This window comes from Dipodomys merriami, unplaced genomic scaffold (assembly GCF_024711535.1).
Source record: "Dipodomys merriami isolate MVZ:Mamm:240054 unplaced genomic scaffold, mDipMer1.0.p SCAF_1777, whole genome shotgun sequence".
Taxonomy (NCBI): Eukaryota; Metazoa; Chordata; class Mammalia; order Rodentia; family Heteromyidae; genus Dipodomys; species Dipodomys merriami.
Window position 1 is genome coordinate 21,843 of NW_027203134.1, and position 10,921 is coordinate 32,763.

A 10,921-nucleotide genomic window follows, 5' to 3' on the forward strand; every position below is an offset into this window, starting at 1 on the left:
TAGGGAAGCACTCTACCATTAAGTCACATTTCCAGACAAAATTGATCCTTATACATCTTCAGTAGTATACTATGAGAAATTGGTGTGTGTGTGTGTGTGTGTGTGTGTCTGTGCATGCATGCATGTGTGTGCATATGTGTTTATACATATGAATGAGTATACACCTTGCTTTGCACTTGCCCAGAGCTCTCTAGTTCCAGACCTCTTGACCTGTCTAGCCATTTTTATAATTGATGGCCCAATCATTTATGACACCTGATCCAGGCAATCATTTTACCTTAGAAGTAAGTACATGAGGCCCAGATAAGGTATGTGACTTTATCAGAGTCATACATCCTCCACCACAGACAGAGTAGGCATTGTTTACATAATATGAAGTTGCCCTGTGGCTCAAGTGGTAGAGTGCCAACTTTGAGCGAAGGAAACAAAAAAGCCAAGAGCAAGTGCAATATCCTGAGTTCAAATCCTAGTACTGGCACAAAAGACAAGGCTTTCTCTGCATCTCTATGTCATGGCATCTCATTTACCTCAGAGATGATCGTTGTTAAGATTCCTGAATGCTTACTTCAACATTTTATTTGCATGAATCTAATAAATTCTTATTTTAACACAGCAGTAATTAGGCCACTCATGGTGTGTGTACACCTCCTCCATTTTTGCTTAACATTTTTGCTTTCATTTCAGCACACAGGACTCTTTTATTTATCTCTTTTTTTGGCTGGTTGTGGGGCTTGAACTCTGGGCCTGAACACTGTCCCTCAGCATTTCAGCTCAAAGCAGTGCTCTACCACTTGAATCACAGCGCCACTTCTGGTTTTCTGGTGGTTTATGGAATATAAGAATCTCATGGACTTTCCTGCCTAGGCTGGCTCTTTGACCCTCAGTCTCAGTTTCCTGAGTAGCTAGGATTACAGGTGTTAGGCACTGGCTCCTGGCTTTATTTATCTTTGATGGCTGCTTATGACAGATGAACTTTAGGCTATTACTCAGGACAAACAAAGTTAATCCACCAAAAAGCACAGACAAGAAACATCTTAGACTTTGTGGATCCTAGGATCTCTGTACCCACTCTTCTTCCTTCCTCTTCTTTTGAACACTGCTTTAACAATGCAAGGATTATCACTAGCTCACACCAACAGTCTGATGCGGCTACTACCTCCGGTCTCGAATCACAGCTCATTTACTCAGGCCTAAGGTAGAAAATACAAAATGTATCTACCAGACACTTTGGGGGCACATTTCAAGCAAAATCGTGACCAGTCTTGCCTCAACCTTTGCATCTCTGAGTAAGAGAAGAAATCATGTGGAGACAGTGATTCACAGACTCCGGGGCTATTCAGTGGGTACAGCAGAGCTGCTGGAAAGCTCTTCAGTCATTCCTTCAGAGAGCTCTGTCCATTGTGCTGAAGATTAGTCCCCTGCTAGAGGCTTATGTGGAACTTGTCTTGGAATACAGAATTGGAAAGACTCACCTTTTTCTCAATTTGAGAGGGAGGCTCAGAGCATAGCCTCACCCCTCCCCCCAATGCTGCTTTATCTCTTTCCTCCTTTTGTTTTGGTCCCACTTCTGTTGTTCACAGTCTTTGGTGATAGCCCTGCTGCCCACACTTTTAGGGCTAGTGAGTGAGTGAATCCATGTGGTCAGGAGGGGAAAGGAGTTGTTTCATCAATTTGGAGGCTTCTGGCTACCATGAAGAGAACCCCCTGGCACAAATGAATTTAAATAAACAACATATACCACATCAGGTATATACCATGTGCAGGCACAGAAGGAGGGATGTGTCAAGGTAAGACACAGAGAGTAGCTGGGTGGGGATGCATCATGGTTTATTTTGGCATATCTATTCAACATATTAAGTCCATCTTTGGGAATAAGATGGGTGGCCTTGCTCTAGGAGACATTGCCTGCCGCTGCTTCACAGAGACAGAAAACTTCTCCCCTCCTCCCTTACACCCTTGACATGCATTCCCTCATTGGCCAGAAATGGGTCACCTGGCCAATTGCTGAGCCAATCATTGATAAGAGGGATTTAGAAAACCAGCCCTGGCTGAGAAAAATTCACTGGGATTGAACAGATAGCTGTTTGGGCTGCCACTGCCTTTTTAAAAAATTCAGTGTATTTTTGTTTGTCAAGCAGATCACATATGGGACACTGGCAGAGAGGGGAGAGATAGGGAGAGTTCTTTCTCTGCAAATCCCTTATCTGAGCAAACCTAGGTCCTGGGGATGAATGGACTTGGAGGAAGGCATTAGAGTGACAGGGAGGAAGAGGAAGAGTTGAAGCTTCAGAATGAAGCCCGCCTCCTACTTCCTTTTCCATCTTTCTTTGCTTTTTCTTTTTCTAAAATTTCTGTTCTCTGCAGAGAACCAAGCATCCAGAACAGAAGCTCCCAATAGGTTTATCTACTCATTTATCCTTCTCTGGGAACATTTGCTTTGTTAGCATTGAAAAGATTTATTCACCCCATCTTTGTTTTCACACTTGTGGGCTTTCTGCGTATTATTGGTTGTTTTTTTGTTTGTTTTCTTGCTTTTTCTTTTTGTACCAGTCCTGGACATTGTCCCTGAATTATTTTTTGCTCAAACCTGCACTCTACCACTTGAGTCACATCTCCACTTCTGGTGGTTTCTTTTATTTAATTTTTTTTGGAGGGTCGGGTCGTGGGGCCTGAACTCTGGGCCTGGGTGATGTCCCTCAGCTCTTCAGCTCAAGGCTAGCACTCTACCACTTGAGCCACAGCGCCACTTTCTGGCTTTTCTCTTTTTGCTTATGTTGTGCTTAGGAATTGAACCCAGGGCCTCAGGCATTCAAGGCAAGCACTCTACCACTGAGTGGTTTACCACTGGTGGTTTCTTTTGGTAGTTAATTAAAAGAAGGGTCTCACAAGCTTCCCTACCCAAGCTGTCTTTGAACTGCGATCCTCAGATCTCAGACTCCTGAGTAGTTAGGATGACAGGGGTGAGCCACAGGCACCTGGCTCTGCTGATTTTATTTTAAGCTTAAAATGGAAAAGCTTCTCTTTGAAATTTTGCTTATGTATATCAAATGTCACTGGAGAGTTGAAACCAATTTACCAAGTGTTTATATCATTTCATTCATTCCCTAATTCATTCATTCTTTCATAATCCTGTAATATCATAAGCACAAGTCCAATGTTGGCCCTTCTTTCTTGCCATAGGGGGGATTTGGTTATGCCCTTTGAGGCCAGACTCCCAGGAGTGTCAAATGAAGAAATACCAAGGACTGAGGCAAGTACTGAGAAATATAGTCCCCAAATTCCTTCCATGGAATTTTGCTCCAGTATCCATGCTGCCTGAATCCTGGAATAGGTCACCTGCCTAATCTTGTTTCACAGACAAAGATGGCACAGGTCAGCTGATGCTTTCTGTTGATGTCTCCTCCACATCTTCAGGAAGGAGACCACATGATTACATGACCAGAAGATCATGTGATCATGTGACCACACGTCTCTTTCGCTGCTCCAAAGATGGCAGACACGTGGGATGGGGAACCACATTGGTTTCTGCGTCAGGCTGACTTATTCCTTCTGTCTCTACTCCTGTTCTTCAGTTTTCTGGTCTACCTAATGGGAACAAAGATAATGTTTACCTCACTGGGTGATTGCAAAGATAATTCATGGGAAGTCTCTGGTCTAGGCCCTGCCTTTAACAGTGCTCAATACAGTGTATTCATTTACCTACCTGAAAGTGTATTTTAGTCCCAAACAGTACTATTTTCATAAGCAGAGAAGCATGATCATATGCTTTTGCTGTTTAGAAGGAGGTCATCTGCAAAAGGTTGTTGCTCAGACTGGGTTTCTGTCCTGCCTGGGGGCTGGAGTTGTTTGGTCACCCCATGCCTGTCGCTCCCTCAACATGTTAGAATTGAGCTGCATGTATCACTTTGAACTATGATTACTGCCAGTAAACTCTGGGCAGAAGACTGCATTGGAAATGATTCTTGAAGAGTTCAGTGGGACAGAAAATACACAAATGCAGAACATAGGCAACTAGACTAGGAGCATTGACCATTGCCAAATGTAGAGTAGCAAAGAGATCAAGGAGAAAATTCCATGATTATTTCATCCACAGAAATACCAACTGGTTGTGGAAATTTGGGTACATGGGTCTCTCTGCCTTCGCTTGTGTGTATGTGTGTGTGTGTGTGTGTGTGTGTGTGTGTGTGTGTGTGTGTGTGTGTGTATGTGTGTGTGTGTGTATGTGTGTGTGTGTGTGTGTGTTTAAAAGAGACAATATTATGATGATATTATATTGTGATATAGATCCCCCAGATTGTTACCAACCGATGGTTTTGCTTGACCCACAGAAGATTTTAGACTTTCAAATTAGTTTGTCAGCTCTGGTGCCTCTGGCTCACACATGTCATCCCAGCTACTCAAGAGGCTGAGATCTGAGGATCAAGGTTCAAAGCCAGCCTGAGCAGACCAATTGGAGAGGCTTTTATCTCCAATTAATCAGCAAAAAAGCCAGAGGAAGAGGTGTGGCTCAAGTTGGTAGAGAACCAATCTTGATTTTTTAAGAAAAAGCTAAATCAGAGCATGAAACCCTGAGTTCAAGTTTCAGTGCCTACTACCACACAAATTAGTTGTCATCATTTAAAGAATAGATGGTTTCATTCTGCATCTGGAGGAACAGATAGCTGGAGTTGAAAATTGCTACCATTAAAAAATGTCATTGTAGCCGGGGGCTGGTGGCTCACGCCTGTAATCCTAGCTATTCAGTGGGCTGAGATTTGAGGATCTCGGTTCAAAGAAAGCCCAGGCAGGAAAGTCTGTGAGACTCTTATCTCCAATAAACCACCAGAAAACCAGAAGTGGCGCTGTAGGTCAAGTGGTAGAGCGCTAGACTTGAGCTGAAGAGTTGCGGGACAGCGCCCAGGCCCAGAGTTCAAGTCCCATGACTGACAGAAAAAGAAAAAAATTCCTTGTTATTATAAAGATGATGCACAGAGGGGTTACAGTTCCATAAGTCAAGTCATGAAGACAGTTCTTCTTGGCCAGTGGTCACCCCTTCCCATGCTCTTTTGCAGTGTTCCCTACCTTCCCATCTCCACCAGTAAGTTGGATAGTTCATTTAAAAGTGTCCATTGAGTACTGTTACAGCATTGGTTCACCCTTTGTCCCTCCATTTCTATGCCTCCAACTTTGCAGCATTTAAAAGGCCAAAAAGGTGATTTGTGGGGGGCAGGGGAAAGGGGGTGCTACATTTCCCGGAACTTCATCTCCACTCACCCAAATGGCTCAGTGGAGTTTGCTGCCTGCATCCCTGAGCAGATCATCTGCTTAGCATGATCCAGATTCTCCTGAGGGTTCTAACTACAGCAAGGCTTGCTCCATCCTTCCAGCCAAAAGGGGAAATAAAAGCAGATTGATATTTTCCTGTCTGTCTGACATTTCACCCCCTCTCCCAGAAAGAATGTGTATCATTAACTTTATTGATCATAACAGCCATTATTTAGTAGAATTTAGGATGATTTCAACACCTTCTCTCAATGGATTCTTTTGAGTTGTTGGCATTAACATCTCCCACTTGGTAGAAGAGGAAACAGAGGTTCAAAGAAGCTAAGGAATTTACCAGGCCAACCTCTGATGCAGATTGACTGACAAAACACAACCCCCTGCCATGGAACCACTAGAATCATCCAACAGCAGAGATAGGGCCAACTGCCCATCCAATTAAATAACACCAATAAGGCGAGTTTTCAGAGCAGGAAGTTTCCATCTGGGATAGATTTCTCATTTCACATGTCAAAGGAAGGAATCCTCAGCCCTCTGAATATACCATCTGCGGGCTTGGGAGGAGACAGTGTCCTCCATAGAGGTCAAAGTTTGGCATTGTGATGAGACTCTAGCTGTCAGGCTGAATGTAGCCAGGAAGTAAAACATTGCTTCCAAAGTCAGGGAGAGGTGAGAAAAGAGCTCAGCTCCATGACACTGGCAGAGACCTGAGGCTGGTGCTCTGGGCAACATTTTGCTCAGCAATCTGTGGTGAGATTAGACCAGCTGGGCCTGTGCAAACATTGCACAGTTACAAAACTAGCAGATGTTATAATGGTCATTTGGACCCATAGCTATAGGGAAGATTTTCTTGTAAAAGTTCAGCAGTGGGCTGAGAAACTCAGCATAGCCTGGTGGCTATTACAGGTGGCTCACACCTGTAATCCTGGCTAATCAGAAGACTGTTATCTGAGGATCGAAGTTCAAAGCCAACCTGCAAAAGAAGGTCCATGACACCATTAACTTTAATTAACCCTGCAAAAACCTCCACCTGTAGCTGGGCACTGGTGACTCACACCTGTCATCCTAGTATTTAAGAAACTGAGATCTGAGGATCATGGTTCGAAGCTAGCCTAGGAGGAAAGTCCATCATGAGATTTTTTGGGGGGAGGGAGCGGTTGTGGGGCCTGAACTCTGGGCGTGGGCGCTGTCCCTCAGCTCTTCAGCTCAAGGCTAGCACTCTACCACTTGAGCCACAGTGCCACTTCCGGCTCTTTTCTTTTTGCTTATGTGGTGCTGAGGAATTGAACCCAGGGCCTCAGGCATGCAAGACAAGCCCTCTACCACTGAGCCACCTTCCCAGCCCCATCATGAGATTTTTATCTCCAATTAATCTCCCCAGAAAGCTAGAAATGGAGCTGTGGCCCAAGTGGGAAAGTGGTAGCCTGAGCAAAACAAAACAAAACAAAAAAGCAAAAAAGATTCAGGGACAACTCCCAGACCCTGAGTTGATGTCCCAGTGCCAGCCTCCAGAGAAGACAACAACAAAATAATGCAGTATGCTACAGCACACTCTTCTACAGATTTGGTATAGATGTGCTTGACCTTCATTCAAATGACGAGAACTCTGCTTGATGCTTCTCAGTGGAGCAGAGGTGAACCTCTCCGTTCTCTGCGGGTGTCAACCATTCATGTTGTACGTTGAAGGTTCTATTCCCACTGGTTACCATTCCTCGGCCAAAGCTGTTCTATGTGATTGAGTTTTCAGTTCTCTCCAACTATTTTGAAGCTCTTCTGACCCATTTTCTCTCCTGGGAGATTGGTCCTTCTAGGACACTTCACCTGGATGAGTTTTGCTGGTTGGTCTCACATATAAAGGGGCCAGTGAAATATCACACTTAGATGTTTTTTGATGGGCTGGGTCAGTGGGAGGTAGGAAGGAGGCCTAGGCCATTCTCTATTGCTTTCTTGATTCAGTGTGACATTGGTGATCATCATGGCTTCCATCTGTGTGGTCCCTGATGGACAGTCCCTTGGGCACAAATCTGACTCTCTGTGGACACTTATAACACTTCTTCTGAGCTTTCATCTCCTTTCGCCTTGGGGAATCCACAGATCTCTTTTGCTGCCAATCTCCATGTGGCTCAGTGGCCCTTGTTTATTCTTTAACCTCCTACCATCACTTCTTTCTTCCAGTTGGTTCACACAAGTGAACTGAATTTGTGTGTGTGTGTGTGTGTGTGTGTGTGTGTGTGTGTGTGTGTGTGTGTGTGTGTGTGTGTGTGTGTATGCAAGTACTTAGACTTGGGTCTCTTTGCTTGTTTTGAGTCCACTCAAGACTTGTGTTCTACCCCTTGAGCCACAGCTCTACTTCCTGCTTTTTGGTCAATTGGAAATCAGAGTCTCACAGACATTTCTACCCAGGCTGGCATCAAATCTTGATCTTCAAACCTCAGCTGCCTGAATAGCTAGGATGGCAGGCATGAGCTACTAGTACTGGGCTTTCCATGGGGCATTTTGTTTCTTGCTGAGACATGGAGCAGATGCTCCTGCTGAATTCACTCCTATGTGTTCCAAGTTGTTTTTCCATTATTTCACAACCAATTACGTCCAGCCCATCACCAAGATCATCACATTGGCTGCCTGCCCCTGGCACATATCGTTGCCCCTCCCTGAGTTCTAGGTCAACTAGAAATGTGAGGTCATTATGATCAGGTCATTCTTTTTGGAACTTGATTTCAGAACTAGGTTACTCAGGCTAAAGGCTTGCCGCCATCTTAAGGACTGTTTATGAGTGAGCTACTGTATTCCTTCATTCTCAACTTTCTGCTCTTAAATAAGAGTATCATGGCATTCCTTTCAAGCTAATTACTGCTATGATGAAGTGAATTGACATACATGGCAAAATTTTCATACAGGACAGTGCTTAGTGCTTCATACGGGTGGCCTTCATTGTCAAGCTAACCATGCTTTACATACTAGAGCAAACATTTAATCAAAACACATCACTTGTCTTTTATAGGATGCCGATTGTCTCATGGGCACTGCAAACATTGATGCTGTGGTGCTTTCTGGAGCCGGGTATCTTGGGAAGGAAATGGTGAGCCATTGTGTGTGTGTGTGTGTGTGTACACGTGTGTGTGCACACACGGGTGCATGTTCTGGTCCTGAGGCTTGAACTCAGGACCTGGGCACTGTTTCTGATTTTTTCAACTCAAGGCTAGTATTCTACCACTTGTGCCACACTTCCACTTCTGGCTTTTTGGTGGGTCATTGGAGATAAAAGTCATAGGGACTCTCCAGACTAGGCTGGCTTTGAACCATGATCCTCAATCTTAGTCTCCTGAGTAGCTAGGACTACTGTTGTGAGCCATCAGTGCCCGAATTGTAATTGTTTTTTTTTTCTTTTCCCCAGCCCTGTTTGAGTTTTCTCAGGTGCTCCCTAATGTGGGATGGAGTTGTATGTGAAAAGATGATTATAAGCAAAAAATATTGTGTGTTGGAAAATGTGTTTAATTCACCCTGGCTACTGGATATCTTTGGCTAGCAACAATGTGCTAGAGTGGTTAGTTATTAACTCTCAGAATTGCTGGGCTGATCTGAACTGTAGGTACCATCTCTGTTCAGCTTTGCAGGAGAAAATCCCATTCATCAGCCTGAGAAAAGATTCACATTGAAAATTCAAGATATGAGCCAAGTACTGGTGGCTCACGCCTGTCAACCTAGCTGCTCAGGAGGTTGAGATATGAGGATTGTGGTTCAAAGCCAACCCAGGCAGGAAAGACCATGAAACATTTATCTCCAATGAACCACCAAAAAGCCAGAAGTGAAGCTATGACTCAAGTGGTAGAGTGTTAGCCTTCATCAAGGGACAGTGCTCAGGTCCTGAGTTCAAGTCCCAGGACTGGCAAACATGTGCATGAACTTACCGTCCAAACCCCTTACCCACAAATTCAAGATATGATTTCTACTAAATGGTTGTCATTTTCTGCCATCTATTACAATAAAAAAAGACTCCATAGTTGGGATAATATAGGCAGGGTAAGGTGATAGGGAAGCTAGAAAATATATTCAAAAAATTAAGCTGCAATTAGGAGTGAGGGTATAATCAGGCTAAAAAAATAAACAGTCTGGATGGGTGCTGGTGACTCACATCTTTAATCCTAGCTACAGGCTCACGCCTGTCAACCTAGCTACTCAGGAGGCTTGAGATCTGAGGATCCTGGTTCAACGCCAGCCTAGGCAGGAAAGTGAATGAGACTCTTATCTCCAATAAACCAAAACTGGAAGTGGCACAATGGCTCAACTGGTAGAGTGCTCGCCTTGAGCTGAAGAGCTGAGGGACAGCGCCCAGGACCAGAGTTCAAGTCCCACATCATCAACAACAACAACAAATAATAATCAGTGGAAAAATCATTATAACCACAAGAATTTGAATCAAAAACTGTTTCAAGAACCCACAGACCTGCCTTCTTTCTAACACTTTCTTTTTTTCTTTTTTCTTTTTTCCACATGTAGAGTAAAGATTTCTGCTCCAGAGAAGTAAATAGGTGGGAATAAAAAGTGCCTTTTTTTTGGTAAATCTATGACCAGAATGAGTATCTTAAATACGATCATGAGGAGCAGACTTCCATGTCACAAAACCCCTTTGCCAATCCAGATCCACTGTGCCACTCTTGCATAATAGTAGCAAAATGAAGAAAAACAACCAAAGGATAATTGAGAAGTTGTTAGGTAACCCTTCATCCAGGGGACCAGTTTGTGAATAAGGGGCTGCAACCCACATAGAGACATGAAGGTCACCTACGAAGGCCCTAATTTTCTGTTTGTAAGAAGCCGTCAAATTTTCCCACTCCTGGCAACTGGCAAGATACTGTCAGCTAACTTGTGTGAGGTTTTGTGGATGACTTCAAGCTTGTATTGTTAATCTGAGTTCCTCAGGGGTCACAGTGGGGCATGGAAATCTGGTAGGGTTCCCTTTTCTTTCTTTTTCTTTCTTTTTATTTGTCAGTCATGGGACTTGAGCTCTGGGCCTGGATACTGATCTTGAGCTCTTCAGTGCCCTACACTTGAGTTACAGCACACTTCTGGTTTTCTGGTGGTTAATTGATTCTATAACGTGAGCCCCAGCTCTACCTCTGTTGAGTGTGTGTGTGTGTGTGTGTGTGTGTGTGTGTGTGTGTGTGTGTGTGTGTGTGTGTGTGTGTTTGGTGCTTAATTGACAAAAAGAGTTTCATTCATTTTCCTGCCCAGGCTGAGCTTGAATGATGAGATCTCAGATCTCAGATCTCTCCTCAGATCTCAGCCTCCCATATAGCTAGGATTACAGACATGTGCCACTGGTGCCCAACTATGGTTACCTCTTCTTCCTTTTCTCCTGTTTCTGTGGTTCCTTTTGTTCATTCCTGGCCACCTCCATTTGGTGAAGAATGTTTTAGCCATCTTCTTCCCAATCCCTTACCCTTTCAAGAAGCCATGTGTGATATGATCACCAGATGCAATCTCTTTGAACATAAATAGGAACCCATTTTACTTCCTGAACTGCCTGTTACACAGTGGCCTCAACAAATGTCCTATCTCCTTCCGATCTCACAACAAGCCTATGATCAAAGCAGTTGTCTTTTATAAAAATTGCCAAACTGTGGGCCAGTGTCTTATACTTACAATTCTAGCTGAGATAAAA